Source organism: Mytilus edulis, chromosome 10 (genome assembly GCF_963676685.1).
Source record: "Mytilus edulis chromosome 10, xbMytEdul2.2, whole genome shotgun sequence".
Taxonomy (NCBI): Eukaryota; Metazoa; Mollusca; class Bivalvia; order Mytilida; family Mytilidae; genus Mytilus; species Mytilus edulis.
This window is the reverse complement of record NC_092353.1, coordinates 65,559,849-65,580,895: the sequence shown is the minus strand read 5'-3', so window position 1 is coordinate 65,580,895 and position 21,047 is coordinate 65,559,849. Positions and strand designations below refer to the sequence as shown.

The window sequence follows — 21,047 nt, the reverse complement described above, 5'->3', positions numbered from 1 at the left end:
AATGTAATGCATCTAATGATAAAATGTGTTGTTTCACAGTGCATGGTGTTAAAACACTAGTACTGTGTAAGAAGTGTAAAAGCATTTTATACTTAAAGTTGTGTGTTTGATCAATGATCTAACGTCTTTGTGAAATTACAATCCAATATATTGAATAATTATATTTGGAACTTTAATTTTAAATAGTTAAATTCTATATTTCATCTAATATATCAATATTATTTTAATATGCACTATTGTTTTTTTTTCAAAAACTGTCTATAATTTGATCACCAGTATATAGGATCTCAAACCAATTTTTCATAGGGCAAGTATTCTACTAGCTCTTGTTGAAAAGATTTCATGAAATTATTCCTTCAGATGAAATCTTGAAATTTTAGCCCCAAGTTTAAAGTGTTTTAGAACTCACCTCAAGAGCACTTCGACCAATCAATACATTATTTTGACTAGTAACTTTATAACATAACACCCGTAATGCTTGTGAGCCATCAAGTTCCAGCTCGAAATCCTCATCCCAGGTAGGGTAAACATTTATGGGTCTGAGCTTTCTTGAAGAAATGACTATAGGAGTCCAGCTCCAGGACAGCAAAAACATCTGTAACAAATAATACTGACCATTGAAATGTGTTAACTGTTTGTAAAAGACATGTAGATTACACTTTGTGTGTAATGGACAATGGTTTTACTGTAGTGAACCAATTCAGAAGTAGTGCTGCATTGTGGGAATGTAACTATTTTGGGCGTTCTGATTGGTCAGGAAGCCATTTCAAAAGATTGCTGAGTCTGTGCATCAAGATCATTATTAGAGAGTTTCTGACCAAATGACTACTATTTATTTGAAATGCAGTGGTAAATATTTTTGTCATCTTAAGGATGTTACTGACCATAAGAATGTATTCACAAAGGACTGAAAAAAAATGTTCATTATATAATACAGCTGGTGCAATTTTTTTCATTTGCAATCAAATTCTGTGAATTTAATATAAGAATAAAAAGACAATCAAGATAAGATTATAACAATATGACTAAAACAAATCGTTTTTTTGAATTTTAATGCCTTTTCATTAAAGTTCAAAGATATAATGTTTAATGGAGAGAAAAATAAAACAGTCTTAAAGATATAAAGACTATATTTACTATATTTAGACTATATTTACCTGACGGTTGATCTAAACAATACAGACAATGTATTGTTACATTTAATAATCCACTCAGCATTTCCTCATCTGAAACACAAAATCAACATTTATAAATTGAGGGTCAAGTTGATATACAGAACATCCTAAACCTCATGCATATAAGTCTCTGGTATGCAAAATCTTCTTCATACTAAATGTGCTCAAATGATAAGAAATGTATGATTTTTGTACATAATAAATGAACCTTTACATTCTTAACCCTTATACATATTGTTTTTTAAGTTGTCTTTGAAACAAGAAATAGTAGTTCAGGTTTTAAAAGTTTTAAGTTTTAAGATGGATATGTTCATATATTCATTTAAATTTTTTTTCTGAGTGTTTAAATCTATTTGAATCACTAAGCATAAAATATTTGGATTTATTCTATTGGAATAAACTCCTAATAAAACAAGAATGTGTCCAAAGAACACGGATGCCCCACTCGCATTATCTTTTTCCATGTTCAATGGACCGTGAAATTGGGTAAAAAATCTAATTTGGCCTTAAAAATAAAAAGATCAACCAATAGGGAACATGTGTACTAAGTTTCAAGTTGATTGGACTTTAACTTCATCAAAAACTACCTTGACCCAAAACTTTAACTTGAAACTCGCACTTTTAATTTCTATGTCCAGCGGACCATGAAAATGGGGTCAAAAGTCTAATTTGGTTTTAAAATAAGAAAGATCATATCATAAGTAACATGAGTACTAAGTTTCAAGTTGAATGGACTTCAGCTTCATCAAAAACTACCTTGACCAAAAACTTTAACCTGAAGTGGGATGAACGGATGGACAGACGAACGGACAGATGAACAGACAGACAGATGAACAGACGGACAGACAGAAGGACCCACAGACCAGAAAATATAATGCCCCTCTACTATCGTAGGTGGGGCATAAAAAATTCTGCTTAAAATGTGACTTGTTTTTTCTCTCCCCAAGAATGGATTGTCATGAATGTATCAAGGTTGAAAAAAATCATTCAAAATTTCTGAACCTGATAAAAAGACTTATTTAATTGAAAAATCTAGTGCTTTAGTGAAAAATGCTGACAAGGGAAAAAGGGAATGTCACCATCTAGAAATAGATAATTAATGATAGGAAATGAAAAATCATCTCTTTTATATAAATTTTAGTATTAAGCCTTCCGTTAATGATACAGATACAGATAGACATTATGTGGAGGAGTTAAACATGTTAGCGGGATCTTAAGCCTCCCCCTAATCTAGGAGAGTGTTATATATTAAAACAGTACAACATAAGAACCAAATATAAAAACAAGGAAGCAATAGTGACACTTACAACTGTAAAAGAAATACAAGTTAAATTTCAATTGTCAATTCTTCATATCAAAATAATTTTATCCTAAAAAACATATAAATCGTGAGAAAAAAAAACTGGATCAGACACCAACAGGTATCAGTGTATAAAAAAAACCAGTTTGAACTATTAGTATACTAAGTTATTTTTAAAGTTTACTAAAAAAATATGGGGTATTAAAAATGTGTAAATTTTATGGAAAAAAGTGAAAAACCTCAATACAATAAAATATTTTTTTTGGACCTGACGACTGAACACAAACATATATTGAACAATCATTTAAAATATCAAACAAAATTCAGAAGCTTCTAAACTAGAGGCTCTAAAGAGCCTGTGTCGCTCACCTTGGTCTATGTGAATATTAAACAAAGGAAGCAGATGGATTCATGACAAAATTGTGTTTTGGTGATGGTGATGTGTTTGTACATTTTACTTTACTGAACATTCTTGCTGCTTACAATTATCTCTATCTATAATGAACTTGGCCCAGTAGTTTCAGAGGAGAAGATTTTTGTAAAAGATAACTAAGATTGACGAAAAATGGTTAAAAATTGACTATAAAGGGCAATAACTCCTAAAGGGGTCAACTGACCATTTCGGTCATGTTGACTTATTTGTAGATCTTACTTTGTCGACATTTATTGCTTTTTACAGTTTATCTCTATCTATAAAAATATTCAAGATAATAACCAAAAACAGCAAAATTTCCTTAAAATTACCAATTCAGGGGCAGCAACCCAACAACGGGTTGCCTGATTCATCTGAAAATTGCAGGGCAGATAGATCTTGACCTGATAAACAATTTTACTTATGTCAGATTTACTTTAAATGCTTTGGTTTTTGAGTTATATGCCAAAAACTGAATTTTACCCCTATGTTCTATTTTTAGCCGTGGCGGCCATCTTGGTTGTTTGGCCGGGTCACGCCACACATTTTTTAAACTAGATATCCCAATGATGATTGTGGCCAAGTTTAGTTTAATTTGGCCCAGTAGTTTCAGAGGAGAAGATTTTTCTAAAAGATTACTAAGATTTACGAAAAATGGTTAAAAATTGACTATAAAGGGCAATAACTCCTAAAGGGGTCAACTGACCATTTCAGTCATGTTGACTTATTTGTAAATCTTACTTTGCTGAACATTATTGCTGTTTGCAGTTTATCTCTATCTATACTAATATTCAAGATAATAACCAAAAACAGCAAAATTTCCTTAAAATTACCGATTCAGGGGCAGCAACCCAACAACAGGTTGTCCAATTCATCTGAAAATTTCAGGGCAGATAGATCTTGACCTGATAAACAATTTTACCCAGTGTCAGATTTGCTCTAAATGCTTTGGTTTTTGAGTTATAAGCCAAAAACTGCATTTTACCCCTATGTTCTATTTTTAGCTGTGGCGGCCATCTTGGTTGGTTGGTTGGGTCACGCCACACATTTTTTAAACTATCTATCCCAATGATGAGTGTGGCCAAGTTTGGTTTAATTTGGCCCAGTAGTTTCAGAGGAGAAGATTTTTGTAAAAGATTACTATTATTTACGAAAAATGGTTAAAAATTGACTATAAAGGGCAATAACTCCTAAAGGGGTCAACTGACCATTTCAGTCATGTTGACTTATTTGTAAATCTTACTTTGCTGAACATTATTGCTGTTTACAGTTTATCTCTATCTATACTAATATTCAAGATAATAACCAAAAACAGCAAAATTTCCTTAAAATTACCGATTCAGGGGCAGTAACCCAACAACAGGTTGTCCGATTCATCTGAAAATTTCAGGGCAGATAGATCTTGACCTGATAAACAATTTTACCCAGTGTCAGATTTGCTCTAAATGCTTTGGTTTTTGAGTTATAAGCCAAAAACTGCATTTTACCCCTATGTTCTATTTTTAGCTGTGGCGGCCATCTTGGTTGGTTGGCGGGGTCACGCCACACATTTTTTAAACTAGATACCCCAATGATGATTGTGGCCAAGTTTGGTTTAATTTGGCCCAGTAGTTTCAGAGGAGAAGATTTTTGTAAAAGTTAACGACGACGGACGACGACGACGACGACGACGGACGACGGACGACGGACGACGGACGACGGACGCCAAGTGATGGGAAAAGCTCACTTGGCCCTTCGGGCCAGGTGAGCTAAAAATTGATTACCTATACCATCTTCATACCCACATAATAGAAACATAAAATTAATATCCATTTTGTTGATTTAAGTTGTTGTTTTATTGACACTTACTCCAAAATTTGTTTTCTCCATGATAAATTGTTGGAATGAAATCTTTAGAAATTTATTACAAAAAAGTACAAGACGGGATGAAATAAATTCTCATCCATTTTTATATGCCTGTTAACAGGATTAATTATGGTATACCCTCTGTCTGTCTGTCCTTCTGTCTATCTGTCGTCAACATGTCGGTCAATTTCTCAAAAATTGTTGTACCAAATTGCATGAAGCTTTGATGAAATGTTCATATCCATTTACACTCACTTTTGTTTTTTTTATAAATTTTAGGTTATAAATTTTCAAGTTTTTGGGGGTTTGTTTCCTCAAAAAAGGGGGATTTTCCAGTTTTTGAACAACAACTCAATAATTCTTTCACCAAAATGTAAGAAACTTTGGTGAATGGTTTAAATCTATTGACATGAGCTCCCTTTCAATGTTTTTTCCAGGTTAAAAAGTTCTATTCATTAAAAAAGGGGGATTTTCCAGTTTTTAGGAAAATAACTCAAACAAGAGGCTCTCAAGAGCCTGTGTCGCTCACCTGGCTCTAGTTTTGAAAATCATGTAAAGAAATATATAACCAGGTGCTCCGCAGGGCGCAGCTTTATACGACCGCAGAGGTCGAACCCTGAACAGTTGGGGCAAGTATGGACAAAACATTCAAGCGTGATACAGCTCTGAATTTGGATTGTGATCAAATTTTTGACATTACATGGTTTTTTTTACACAAAACAAATGTCAAGATTTTACAAATCAATTAAAGATTTCTTCTTCAAACTTTTTAAATCTAAAATTAAATAGTTGACACAGCATAGGTTTCTGACACAGAATGAATGTGGTCTAATGAACTTAAAATATTTTTTTGCCTTTGAGCAATTCACTATGCTGTTGAATATTAATCCTCTCAAAAAAATGTTTGAAGAAATTTTCTTTTTATTTATGAAATCTGAAATGAGAAAAATTTAAACCCCGCCTTTTTTTTTCACATCCCTGTTTCCCTTTTTCCAAAACTGATATCAATTCAAATTTCTAATGGAGTTTGCAACAATAACTACTCTTTTAAATACATCATTAAATATTAAAATGTAAAATAAAGTGCTTGTTATCACTGAATGGTAAAGATTGGTTGGTAGTAAAAGTGAATATACATTGTTTATTGTATAAAACAATAAAAAAAACTTCATCAGCAACATTTTATATTGGCAAATTTCCAATGAAGTTATTTACATAAAGTTATTGGCAAATAAAAATAGAAAATGACATCATAGTCATGTCTGGCAAATGTCCAACATACATTATCTAAAAACATTTTAGATAAGATAAGGAAAAAAAGCTTCATCAGCAACATTTTATATTGGCAAATTTCCAATGAAGTTATTTACATAAAGTTATTGGCAAATAAAAATAGAAAATGACATCATAGTCATGTCTGGCAAATTTCCAACATATATTATCAACTTCTATTCTATACAAAGAAAGATAACTCCAATTGAAAATTTATTGCTATTGCACAATATTGTGCAATTAGATATTTCTTGCTATTGTGCAATACTGTGCAATTGAAAATTTCTTGCTATTGCACAATACTTGATATGGAATCCTGATTTGGACCAACTTGAAAACTGGGCCCATAATCAAAAATCAAAGTACATATTTAGATAAAGCATATCAAATAAGCCCAAGAATTTAATTTTTGTTAAAATCAAACTTAGTTTAATTTTGGACCCTTTGGACCTTAATGTAGACCATTTGAAAACTGGACCAAAAATTAAGAATCTACATACACAGTTAGATTTGGCATATCAAAGAACCCATTTATTCAATTTTTGATGAACAAAGTTTAATTTTGGACCCCCATTTGGACCAACTTGAAAACTAGGCCAATAATTAAAAATCTAAGTACATTTCTAAATTCAGCATATCAAACAACCCCCAGGATTCAATTTTTGTTAAAATCAAACTAAGTTTAATTTTGGACCCTTTGGACCTTAATGTAGACCAATTTGAAAACGGGACCAAAAATTAAGAATCTGCATACACAGTTAGATTCGGCATACCAAAGAACCCCAATTATTCAATTTTTGATGAAATCAAACAAAGTTTAATTTTGGGCCCTTTATTCCTAAACTGTTGGGACCAAAACTCCCAAAATCAATACCAACCTTCCTTTTATGGTCATAAACCTTGTGTTTAAATTTCATAGATTTCTATTTACTTAAACTAAACATATTGTGCGAAAACCAAGAATAATGCTTATTTGGGCCCTTTTTTTGCCCCTAATTCCTAAACTGTTAGAACCAAAACTCCCAAAATCAATACCAACCTTTCTTTTGTGGTCATAAACCTTGTGTCAAAATTTCATAGATTTCTATTAACTTAAACTAAAGTTATAGTGCGAAAACCAAGAAAATGCTTATTTGGGCCCTTTTTGGCCCCTTATTCCTAAAATGTTGGGACCAAAACTCCCAAAATCAATCCCAACCTTCCTTTTGTGGTCATAAACCTTATGTTAAAATTTCATAGATTTCTATTCACTTTTACTAAAGTTAGAGTGCGAAAACTAAAAGTATTCGGACGACGACGACGCCGACGACGCCAACGTGATAGCAATATACGACGAAAATTTTTTCAAATTTTGCGGTCGTATAAAAATCATATTAAACAGATATCCAAATAATGATTGAGACTAGATTTAGTTTAATATTGGGCCTGTTATTTTATAAAAAAATAGCTTGAACAGTAAATAATTCCATTCACTGGTTCTCCAACAGAAGACATTTGTAAGCATGTATTTCCCGTAGGGTCTTATGTTGAACTATGTCCCCACTGGCAGCCATCATGGATGATGGATTGACTGCAAAGTAACAATACTTGGTCAGCACCTCCTAAGGAACATTCATGCCATGTTTGGTTTCATTCCATTCTGCAGTTCTCAAAAAGAAGACATATGTATTTCCTATAGGCTCCTTAGTATAATGCTGAAGTCCCCTGCTGGCTGCCATCTTGGATAATAGATCAGCTTCAAAGTAACAACACTTGGTTAGCACCTCATAATAAACATTCGTCCAATGTTTGATTTCATTACATTCAGGGGTTCTCTAAAAGAAGACATTGCTATGTACTTCCCATAGGGTCCTATGTTTAACTATGTTAGGTTATCTCCCCTTACTGATAATAGGGTAAAATATTTATCCATGAAATATGAAGCAAAGATTGAAAAAGGATATATATAAACCTTCTGAATTATAAATGTATCTGATTTACTCCAAAAATAAAAGAAAAAAATATCTTATATTGAAATGTATGATTGATGTATAAATATTAAGGGTCGTTCACATAAGATAACATAAATAAATGTCAGGTGCAAGCTGATGACTAAATTCTCACCTTAAAACAGTTCGAAATACTACCCATCAAGTTTTAAACCCTATTACTATGGAAAAGTGTTGATTACCTGGAATAAAAAAAATGGTCAGTTATTCAAAATCACTATATATCTACATAGTAACAAATTTAAAATAGTAGGGTAACCTGTGTTATTTGACAAACTGGGGGGGGGGGGGTGGGGGGGGGGGCATAAAAATGGCAGAATACTCAGGCTTTTTCTGTAAGAAAAGGCATATTTTGGGACCAGAAAAATGTGTCAGATAAAGCAGGATGTTGGAATACCCAGGTGTTGAAATAGGCTGGTTACGCTGTTATTGAATGACAAAACAAAATCATTTGGTACAAGTAAACGAACAGAAATCCAATGTTCCACATGTTCAACATTTATTTTATCTATCAAAGGGCAATAACTAAAAAAAGGTTGTGAGTTTTTATTTAAACTTTTATAAATATCTTAAAGAAATGAAGACTTAAAAGCAAATAGAATGCAAATTCTAATATAATTAATACTTCCAAGGGACATAACTCAAAAATATTTAATTGACCCTAATTTTCTAAGACATTGCAAAATTAAACCTTTGATATAAATCTCAAAAAAATCTGACAAGAACTGTACATGTGTGAGCATTTTGTAAAAAGACTGAACAGAAAAACCACTGACTAATAGACTCATAAATAAGATATAGATGATTAATATACTGAAAAATAAAACTGAAGAGTGGCGTAACAATGAAATTTCCATATAACAATTTTTCCAAAGGGTGAAAATTTAAAACGAAATAGTCGATCAGCATTAATGATTTTTGAACTTGTCCTAGTCATTGCTGTATAAACCTATGATGTAAGTTTTATATATACCTGGCAAGAATTGTGCATGTGTGAGCAATAGCAAAACTGAACAGAAAAAGAGAAATGACGCATAGTATTTATATGTCTCCCTCAACATCTTGATATGCAAATATATGTTATGGATGATTTATATACTGCAAAATCAAACTCTTATACATTTAATTTCAATAACACAGTTCTAAATAATATACAATTTAATCTATTATAATAGTTTAAAAGACGGGTATTGGCCTATTTAAAGAAAAACTATACTCAACTTTCAATGGGCTTCTTCTGTTATCCTTCATACTCCCATGGGGCTCCACGCGTCTGAAAGAAAAACAAAGAGTATGGATTAGTAAAATAGTTGCAAAGAGGGGATAGGGGCCTATATAAAGAAAACTATACTCAACTTTCAATGGGCTTCTTCTGTTATCTGTTGTCCCTCTGGCGTCTGAAAGAAAAACAAGAGTATGTATTAGTAAATTAGTTAAAAAGAGGAGATAGGGGCCTATATAAAGAAAACTATACTCAACTTTCAATGGGCTTCTTCTGTTATCTGTTGTCCCTCCGGCATCTGAAAGAAAAACAAAGAGTATGGATTAGTAAATTAGTTAAAAAGAGGGGATAGGGGCCTATATAAAGAAAACTATACTCAACTTTCAATGGGCTTCTTCTGTTATCTGTTGTCCCTCCGGCGTCTGAAAGAAAAACAAAGAGTATGGATTAGTAAATTAGTTAAAAAGAGGGGATAGGGGCCTATATAAAGAAAACTATACTCAACTTTCAATGGGCTTCTTCTGTTATCTGTCGTCCCTCTGGCGTCTGAAAGAAAAACAAAGAGCATGGATTAGTAAATTAGTCAAAAAGAGGGGATAGGGGCCTATATGAAGAAAACTATACTCAACTTTCAATGGACTTTTTCTGTTATCTGCTGTCTTTCCCGCATCTGAAAGAAAAACAAAGTATGGATTAGTAAATTAGTTAAAAAAAGGGGATAGGGGCCTATATAAAGAAAACTATACTCAACTTTCAATGGGCTTCTTCTGTTATCTGTTGTCCCTCCAGCGTCTGAAAGAAAAACAAAGAGTATGGATTAGTAAATTAGTTAAAAAGTGGGGATAGGGGCCTATATAAAGAAAACTATACTCAACTTTCAATGGGCTTCTTCTGTTATCTGTCGTCCCTCTGGCGTCTGAAAGAAAAACAAATAGTATGGATTAGTAAATTAGTTAAAAAGAGTGGATAGGGGCCTATATAAAGAAAACTATACTCAACTTTCAATGGGCTTCTTCTGTTATCTGTTGTCCCTCTGGCATCTGAAAGAAAAACAAAGAGTATGGATTAGTAAATTAGTTAAAAAGAGGGGATAGGGGCCTATATAAAGAAAACGATACTCAACTTTCAATGGGCTTCTTCTGTTATCTGCTGTCTTTCCTGCGTGTGAAAGAAAAACAAAGAGTACGGATTAGTAAATTAGTTAAAAAGAGTGGAAAGGGGACTATATAAAGAAAACTATACTCAACTTTCAATGGGCTTCTTCTGTTATCTGTTGTCCCTCTGGCGTCTGAAAGAAAAACAAAGAGTATGGATTAGTAAATTAGTTAAAATGAGGGGATAGGGGCCTATATAAAGAAAACTATACTCAACTTTCAATGGGCTTCTTCTGTTATCTGTCGTCCCTTTGGCGTCTGAAAGAAAAACAAAGAGCATGGATTAGTAAATTAGTCAAAAAGAGGGGATAGGGGCCTATATAAAGAAAACTATACTCAACTTTCAATGGGCTTCTTCTTTTATCTGTCGTCCCTCTGGCGTCTGAAAGAAAAACAAAGAGTATGGATTAGTAAATTAGTAAAAAAGAGGGGATAGGGGCCTATATAAAGAAAACTATACTCAACTTTCAATGGTCTTTTTCTGTTATCTGCTGTCTTTCCCGCGTCTGAAAGAAAAACAAAGTATGGATTAGTAAATTAGTTAAATAGAGGGGATAGGGGCCTATATAAAGAAAACTATACTCAACTTTCAATGGGCTTCTTCTGTTATATGCTGTCCTCCAATGGTGATCCCTGCATCTGAAAGAAAAACAAAGAGTATGGATTAGTAAAATAGTTGCAAAGAGGGAGTAGGGGCCTATATAAAGAAAACTATACTCAACTTTCAAAGGGCTTCTTCTGTTATCTGTTGTCCCTCTGGCGTCTGAAAGAAAAACAAGAGTATGGATTAGTAAATTAGTTAAAAAGAGGAGATAGGGGCCTATATAAAGAAAACTATACTCAACTTTCAATGAGCTTCTTCTGTTATCTGTTGTCCCTCTGGTGTCTGAAAGAAAAACAAGAGTATGGATTAGTAAATTAGTTAAAAAGAGGAGATAGGGGCCTATATAAAGAAAACTATACTCAACTTTCAATGGGCTTCTTCTGTTATCTGTTGTCCCTCTGGCGTCTGAAAGAAAAACAAAGAGTATGGATTAGTAAATTAGTTAAAAAGAGGGGATAGGGGCCCATATAAAGAAAACTATACTCAACTTTCAATGGGCTTCTTCTGTTATCTGTTGTCCCTCCGGTGTCTGAAAGAAAAACAAAGAGTATGGATTAGTAAATTAGTTAAAAAGAGGGGATAGGGGCCTATATAAAGAAAACTATACTCAACTTTCAATGGGCTTCTTTTGTTATCTGTTGTCCCTCCAGCGTCTGAAAGAAAAACAAAGAGTATGGATTAGTAAATTAGTTAAAAAGAGTGGATAGGGGCCTATATAAAGAAAACTATACTCAACTTTCAATGGGCTTCTTCTGTTATCTGTTGTCCCTCTGGCGTCTGAAAGAAAAACAAGAGTATGGATTAGTAAATTAGTTAAAAAGAGGAGATAGGGGCCTATATAAAGAAAACTATACTCAACTTTCAATGAGCTTCTTCTGTTATCTGTTGTCCCTCTGGTGTCTGAAAGAAAAACAAGAGTATGGATTAGTAAATTAGTTAAAACGTGGGGATAGGGGCCTATATAAAGAAAACTATACTCAACTTTCAATGGGCTTCTTCTGTTATCTGTTGTCCCTCTGGCGTCTGAAAGAAAAACAAAGAGTATGGATTAGTAAATTAGTTAAAAAGAGGGGATAGGGGCCCATATAAAGAAAACTATACTCAACTTTCAATGGGCTTCTTCTGTTATCTGTTGTCCCTCCGGTGTCTGAAAGAAAAACAAAGAGTATGGATTAGTAAATTAGTTAAAAAGAGGGGATAGGGGCCTATATAAAGAAAACTATACTCAACTTTCAATGGGCTTCTTTTGTTATCTGTTGTCCCTCCAGCGTCTGAAAGAAAAACAAAGAGTATGGATTAGTAAATTAGTTAAAACGTGGGGATAGGGGCCTATATAAAGAAAACTATACTCAACTTTCAATGGGCTTCTTCTGTTATCTGTTGTCCCTCTGGCGTCTGAAAGAAAAACAAGAGTATGAATTAGTAAATTAGTTAAAAAGAGGAGATAGGGGCCTATATAAAGAAAACTATACTCAACTTTCAATGGGCTTCTTCTGTTATCTGTTGTCCCTCTGGTGTCTGAAAGAAAAACAAGAGTATGGATTAGTAAATTAGTTAAAAAGAGGAGATAGGGGCCTATATAAAGAAAACTATACTCAACTTTCAATGGGCTTCTTCTGTTATCTGTTGTCCCTCCGGCGTCTGAAAGAAAAACAAAGAGTATGGATTAGTAAATTAGTTAAAAAGAGGGGATAGGGGCCTATATAAAGAAAACTATACTCAACTTTCAATGGGCTTCTTCTGTTATCTGTCATCCCTCTGGCGTATGAAAGAAAAACAAAGAGTATGGATTAGTAAATTAGTTAAAAAGAGGGGATAGGGGCCTATATAAAGAAAACTATACTCAACTTTCAATGGGCTTCTTCTGTTATCTGTCGTCCCTTTGGCGTCTGAAAGAAAAACAAAGAGCATGGATTAGTAAATTAGTCAAAAAGAGGGGATAGGGGCCTATATAAAGAAAACTATACTCACTTTTCAATAGGCTTCTTCTTTTATCTGTCGTCCCTCTGGCGTCTGAAAGAAAAACAAAGAGTATGGATTAGTAAATTAGTAAAAAGAGGGGATATGGGCCTATATAAAGAAAACTATACTCAACCTTCAATAGTCTTTTTCTGTTATCTGCTGTCTTTCCCGCGTCTGAAAGAAAAACAATGTATGGATTAGTAAATTAGTTAAATAGAGGGGATAGGGGCCTATATAAAGAAAACTATACTCAACTTTCAATGGGCTTCTTCTGTTATATGCTGTCCTCCAATGGTGATCCCTGCATCTGAAAGAAAAACAAAGAGTATGGATTAGTAAAATAGTTGCAAAGAGGGGGTAGGGGCCTATATAAAGAAAACTAAACTCAACTTTCAATGGGCTTCTTCTGTTATCTGTTGTCCCTCTGGCGTCTGAAAGAAAAACAAGAGTATGGATTAGTAAATTAGTTAAAAAGAGGAGATAGGGGCCTATATAAAGAAAACTATACTCAACTTTCAATGGGCTTCTTCTGTTATCTGTTGTCCCTCTGGTGTCTGAAAGAAAAACAAGAGTATGGATTAGTAAATTAGTTAAAAAGAGGAGATAGGGGCCTATATAAAGAAAACTATACTCAACTTTCAAAGGGCTTCTTCTGTTATCTGTCCCTCTGGCGTCTGAAAGAAAAACAAAGAGTATGGATTAGTAAATTAGTTAAAATGAGGGGATAGGGGCCTATATAAAGAAAACTATACTCAACTTTCAATGGGCTTCTTCTGTTATCTGTTGTCCCTCCGGTGTCTGAAAGAAAAACAAAGAGTATGGATTAGTAAATTAGTTAAAAAGAGGGGATAGGGGCCTATATAAAGAAAACTATACTCAACTTTCAATGGGCTTCTTTTGTTATCTGTTGTCCCTCCAGCGTCTGAAAGAAAAACAAAGAGTATGGATTAGTAAATTAGTTAAAAAGTGGGGATAGGGGCCTATATAAAGAAAACTATACTCAACTTTCAATGGGCTTCTTCTGTTATCTGTCGTCCCTCTGGCGTCTGAAAGAAAAACAAAGAGTATGGATTAGTAAATTACTTAAAAAGAGGGGATAGGGGCCTATATAAAGAAAACTATACTCAACTTTCAATGGGCTTTTTCTGTTATCTGCCATCTTTCCCGCGTCTGAAAGAAAAACAAAGTATGGATTAGTAAATTAGTTAAATAGAGGGGATAGGGGCCTATACAAAGAAAACTATACTCAACTTTCAATGGGCTTCTTCTGTTATCTGTCATCCCTCTGGCGTCTGAAAGAAAAACAAAGAGTATGGATTAGTAAATTAGTTAAAAAGAGGGGATAGGGGCCTATATAAAGAAAACTATACTCAACTTTCAATGGGCTTCTTCTGTTATCTGCTGTCATTCCTGCGTCTGAAAGAAAAACAAAGAGTACGGATAAGAAAATTAGTTGAAAAGAGTGGAAAGGGGCCTATATAAAGAAAACTATACTCAACTTACAATGGGCTTCTTCTGTTATCTGTCGTCCCTCTGGCGTCTGAAAGAAAAACAAAGAGTATGGATTAGTAAATTAGTTAAAAAGAGGGGATAGGGGCCTATATAAAGAAAACTATACTCAACTTTCAATGGGCTTCTTCTGTTATCTGTCGTCCCTCTGGCGTCTGAAAGAAAAACAAAGAGTATGGATTAGTAAATTAGTTAAAAAGAGGAGATAGGGGCCTATATAAAGAAAACTATACTCAACTTTCAATGGGCTTCTTCTGTTATCTGTCGTCCCTCTGGCGTCTGAAAGAAAAACAAAGAGTATGGATTAGTAAATTAGTTAAAAAGAGGGGATAGTGGCCTATATAAAGAAAACTATACTCAACTTTCAATGGGCTTCTTTTGTTATCTGTCGTCCCTCTGGCGTCTGAAAGAAAAACAAAGAGTATGGATTAGTAAATTAGTTAAATAGAGGGGTTAGGGGCCTATATAAAGAAAACTATACTCAACTTTCCATGGGCTTCTTCTGTTATATGCTGTCCTCCAATGGTGATCCCTGCATCTGAAAGAAAAACAAAGAGTATGGATTAGTAAAATAGTTGCAAAGAGGGGGTAGGGGCCTATATAAAGAAAACTATACTCAACTTTCAATGGTATTTTTCTGTTATCTGCTGTCTTTCCCGCGTCTGAAAGAAAAACAAAGTATGGATTAGTAAATTAGTTAAAAAAAAGGGGATAGGGGCCTATATAAAGAAAACTTTACTCAACTTTCAATGTGCTTCTTCTGTTATCTGCTGTCCTCCAATGGGGATCCCTGCATCTGAAAGAAAAACAAAGAGTATGGATTAGTAAAATAGTTGCAAAGAGGGGGTAGTGGCCTATATAAAGAAAATTATATGGGGATCCCCGCATCTGAAAGAAAAACAGAGTATGGATTAGTAAAATAGTTGCAAACTTTTTATTTGAACCAAGAATAATGCTTATTTGGGCCCTTTTTTGGCCCCTTATTCCTAAACAATTGGGACCAAAACTCCCAAAATCAATCCCAACCTTCCTTTTGTGGTCACAAACCTCGTGTCTACTTTTACTTAAATTAAAGTAATAGTGCGAAAACCAAATGTCTTCGGAAGATGACGATGACAACGCCGACGCCGGAGACAACGCCAACGTGATACCAATATACGACCAATAAATTTTCAATTTTTGCGGTTGTATAAAAAACTCTGTATAATGGTTTGTTGTGGAATGGCGGAATGACGGAATGACAGAATGACAGAATGAAGGAATTACATAAAGAGGGACAAAGGTAAAACTATATGAACCCCACAACTTTGTTGCGGGGCCATAAAAACTACATGTATATTCAGAGTACTAAATGTTCACACATACCCTAAAATCTGCCTTTATGTATCTTCTTGACTGCAGCAAAAGATCAAGACTGTTTTATTCTTTAGCTACAGCCTCTAGGGTAGCAAAAGCCCTCCAGCCTCCAGCCACAAAATAGTCAACACCTTCAAAGTTTTGTCAGATGGTAGCTGTACATTCTGATAACATTTGGTACATGTACTTTCACCTACAATAAAGAAGTATGATAAATCATTATTCATATGTACTGTAAGTTCAGAAATTATTGCGAGGTTTTTATTATTGCGAAAAATTTGACAGAGTTGTAAACACAATAATTTAAACTTGCATTTTGAAATGTTTTATACAAATTAAACCGGATTTTTCTCAAAATCGTAATAATCAAAATCGCATTTGAAATGACAAAATAATTTCTAAATTTATAGTATACAGTGGAGTTTGATTTTAAAACCACATTTTCGACTAAAACAAAGTTCTATTACACTATGGTGACACTAGTAAAAATCATTTAAATTGAGAGGGTCTATCAATCATTAAAATACATTTTTTTGTGAAAGCAATCTTGGTTTATCATGTTTATCATACAAAATGGTATTACAACATTTTTTTCATTAATAAAGTATCGTAACTCTTAGACAACAAAAGAGAAAGTCATAATACAAATATGTATACTAAATAACTTTTACCTAACACTAGTGGTTTCCCTATAAACTGTCCTAATAGTCCAGTCAATCAAGCATAAATTTGATCCTAACCTGAAAGTAATTGCAACAGAAGATTTTAAGTTTTAATCTAGCATTATACCCCTAATATACACAGAATAAAGAATCATGATTTAAAATTCCTATGGAGATTTGCATTGAAAAAGGGAGATAACTCTGCAAAAAAGCAGAAATATCAATAAAAATTGATACAAAATTATAACTTTACCACTTCTATTCAACAGAATATATTCATTCTTGGTATTTTGGCTGTCTTAAGAGTATAACAAACAACTCTAAGGGTTTTTTCATATCTTTAATCAAGCTACAATATAGATTTCGTAATTCATTAGTTGACCAGTTATTGAAATTTTCAACATGTCTAAAGAATCTTAAATTTAATATAATAAAAATGATTAAGCATATATTTTTCTTTTTGTGGTTTAAAGTTTCTTTCAACAAGATAAATGCTGAAAAAGTATAATATACAGATAAAAACAAGAGTGCACACGCTGAAATGTCTCGCCTTCAATACTAATCATTGATATTATGTTGATAGTCCTAAGTATAAAGCTTAGTTTTATTACAACTGTCTCATAAACTTACATTAACCAAGATAACTAAACAAAGACCAATGAACCTTGAAAATGAGGTCAAGGTCCGATGAACTATGCCAGGCAGACATGTACAGCTAACAATGCTTCTATACAACATATATAGTTGACCCATTACTTATAGTTTAAGAAAAATAGACCAAAACACAAAAACTTAACACTGTGCAATGAACCGTAAAAATGAGGTCACCGTCAAATAAAACCTGCGCGACTGACATAAAGATCATAAAATATTTCCATACACCAAATATAGTTGACCTATGGCATACAGTATTAGATAAAAAGACCAAAACTCAAAAACTTAACTTTGACCACTGAACCATGAAAATGAGGTCAAGGTCACATGACATCTGCCCGCTAGACATGTACACCTTACCATCATTCCATACAACAAATATAGTAGACCTATTGCATATAGTATGAGAAAAACAGACCAAAACACAAAAATTTAACTATAACCACTGAACCATGAAAATGAGGTCAACCCTTACAGTCCTTCCATACACCGAATATACTAGCCCTATTGCTTATAGTATCTGAGATATGGACTTGACCACCAAAACTTAACCTTGATCACTGATCCATGAAATGAGGTCGGGGTCAAGTGAAAACTGTCTGACAGACATGAGGACCTTGCAAGGTAGGCACATATCAAATATAGTTATCCTATTACTTATAATAAGAGAGAATTCAACATTACAAAAAATTTGAACTTTTTTTTCAAGTGGTCACTGAACCATGAAAATGAGGTCAAGGACATTGGACATGTGACTGACAGAAACTTCATAACATGAAGCATCTATATACAAAGTATGAAGCATCCAGGTCTTCCACCTTCTGAAATATAAAGCTTTTAAGAAGTGAGCTAACACTGCCGCCGCCGCCGCCGCCGCCGCCGGATCACTATCCCTATGTCGAGCTTTCTGCAACAAAAGTTGCAGGCTCGACAACAATACCAAATGTTCACATTATTTTTTCAAAATGGACACAAAGCCACAAATTTGCAATATCCTGAATGAAAAATGCACCAAAATTAATAATAATACCCATAACACTTTGGTTTTATACATTTCATGAGCAGAAGATTATATACTATATTTTAATATAAACTTATAATCCCATCAAAGTATTATATTTTACATAAATTTAAAAAAAACAATCAAAAATTGACAAAAAAAGAATTTATCTCCCCTTCCAATGTTAGTTTCCATAGGAATTTAAAAATGATGATTTTGAGTTTTCCTCAAGTTAGATTTTATGGGACTTTTTACTGTGTATATTCAGGGCTTAACGCTATAGATTAGAGCTAAAACATTTACTATTGCAATTAGTTTGAGGTTAAAACTTAATTTGACTGGTTTGAATCACAAAATTATACATGTTATATAAGGAAAAGTTTCAAAATCGATAGACCTTGACTAGCATATCTATGTCTTTCTTTTTTGACTAGGTGAGACCAAAACAATTATGGATTTTTTGTAACAAGTATGCAATATAATATAAGAATTTCTTTATTTTATTCTTACCTAATGGAATAATAGTTTTTTCTTCACAATCTACTTTGTACTATTAAATAAAATCTGAGATGCCCATGCATCGAATCAGGTTTGGCACATTTTGAACTGTTCTATCAGATAATTTCAATTTTTTTTCACCATATGGTAGATTTCTGATAATATGCGGCGATGTTATAAATTCTAAGAAGCTATCCATTTTTTGTCTGTGTATTTCTGCTAGAGGTACAGGCAGCCCATAGCCAAATATCTCCCCATGTTTTTTTGAAGTGTAGTATTTTAACTCTGTAAAGTCAGGGATAAATTGCAATACTTCTTGGTATGTCATAAACAATGAAAACATTTATAACAATTGTCTTCTATGCTGCCAAGATTCTGATTTCTGGTAATACCGATTGTTGATAACATTGCAAGAGGTTTGATATTTTTATCAGAAGAGACCTTCTCAGTTGAGTTTGACACAAAAAATCTGCTGTGAGACATCACTAAAATTCTCAGAAAAAACATCCAATGATGCTGTAAATAATATTTTGTAGTCTACCATACAAGTATTGAGATTTTTTGGACAGTTCAAACCAGGACTTTAATGGAAGGCTGGAAATAGTTTTGCTGCCATTAACTTCTAAAAAGCGATTTAAATACTGATGTGTCTCTTCTCTTTGGTAAATGGCCTGTGTGTCCTGTAAAAAAAGACATGTTCATCATTTAGGATCATGAAATAAAAGTGACAATGGTATTATTTACTCATTGTATCAATATTGATATTCAGTATCTGGTCTCATCTACAAACTCACTATGGTGAAATAATAGTCGAGCAAAAGTCTGTGCAAACTTAAACTCAGATTGACAAATAAAAATTGATTCAAATCTGTGTTCCCTGTTGTCTACTTGCATATTTTTCTTAATGGGTATATAGGAATATATGGAGAGAAAAAAAATTTATGAAAAGATATAACATTTAAAAATGCATGGAATTAGATATAAATTTGACAGTCATATTAATAGAAAAAAAGTGAAATTACTCATCATTAAAAAGCTAATTTTAAGTGTAGGGATCCTGAAAAAACAGAAAAACAAAAAGAAGTTTTATTTCAGGCAGTTATTTCGATGCATACACAAGATGAGTATATGAGCAACACAAAATATTCAATCTACATAAACTACCTGTAGGCTCTAGATACCTTTAGGAATTTTTAGGCCAAGTTTAGTTTTATTTGGCCCAGTAGTTTCAAAGGAGGAGATCTTTGTTAAGGTTTCAAAAATTTGAGAAAAATACATTGTAAAACTCCTTATGGGGTCAATTGACAATAATTTTGGTCATGTTGACCTATTTCTAAAATTGACTTTGCTGAACAATTTTGCTGTGTATTTCTTCCTCTGTGATATTTTATCCTGGGGATAATTTGTAACAGTATTTTTTTTCAGACATGGTATTTCATAGGTACATTGTTTCCAGAAGAGTGAAATTCTATCTGTCTTATATGGATAGTATAACTTTTAATTTATCTCAAAATGATAAATTAGGTGAAAAAATTCCAGATCCTTGCCTCAGACCCTTGCTTTCTTTAATTTACACAAATTTACTGTTTACTACATAGTAATGCAACTATATATCTACCTTTACTATGTTTTTTTTATATGTAAGGAGATCTGAAAACTCTCTTTAATTATGTACCTAATTGATAACTCTGTGTACTAGATTTGTCTCCCCTTGTTACCCCATCTGGTGCTTAGTTTATAGCATGCGGTTTAGAGTAAAGAGCATGTTCCAGTCACATTGTATTATGTGTTTGATTATTTTTTTTCTCTGCAGATGTCGGCGTGCAACTGTATGATCATCCCCAAGTTCGTTAAGACTATCTTTTGCAATGAGGCAGATATGTTTAGTTAAATCAATGTTTTATTGTTGCATTTGTAAGCAAGTTAATTTCACCTAGTAGAAGTTAAAAGTGTTTAAGGTGGCTTGAGTGTCTTCTCCATCTTGGATTTTGAAGAAGCAGATAACTTCGGTCTAGATATTTAATGAAATTTGCAAATTTTGAGAGTTGTATATAATTTATGTAAAAGACTTATGATATAAGTATAGAAAAATTGTGTGTTTTATCATATATAGTTACAGCTGTAACTTCTCAAAAACACCTTGTTAGTGTTTGATTAGATTTTTTTCAACTTTGCCAAATAAGAGGAGATAACTCAGATAAAGTAATTTTATAATAGAAAGTGTTATAAATTTTCCTATTCTGATATTTAGCAAGAAAACAAATTCAGTGACCCCATTTTTTCTTTTTCTTAACTGAAATCATGTTATAATAGCAATCTTCTCACATTTTATGTTACGTTTTCTTTTTATCACACAAAATTTGATTTTCCATGCATAATCTATACAAAATCTGACAATTTTGAACAACCTGTAGCATGAAAAAAGTCCAATAAC

The 21,047-nt window shown here is 33.1% G+C and overlaps 2 long non-coding RNA genes across 2 annotated transcripts; both read right to left on the bottom strand.

The window, feature by feature from the left end:
• Positions 1-409: 409 nt before the first annotated feature.
• Positions 410-8,282, bottom strand: LOC139492264 (uncharacterized). Its single transcript, XR_011656781.1, has 3 exons — positions 8,108-8,282; positions 1,158-1,226; positions 410-595 (listed from the first exon to the last, which is right to left on the bottom strand). It is a non-coding gene; the product is annotated as an uncharacterized lncRNA (long non-coding RNA).
• A 6,606-nt stretch (positions 8,283-14,888) lies between these two features.
• LOC139492258 (uncharacterized) lies at positions 14,889-16,560 on the bottom strand. The gene is made up of 3 exons (XR_011656779.1): positions 16,471-16,560; positions 15,809-15,992; positions 14,889-15,239 (listed from the first exon to the last, which is right to left on the bottom strand). It is a non-coding gene; the product is annotated as an uncharacterized lncRNA (long non-coding RNA).
• Positions 16,561-21,047: the final 4,487 nt, after the last annotated feature.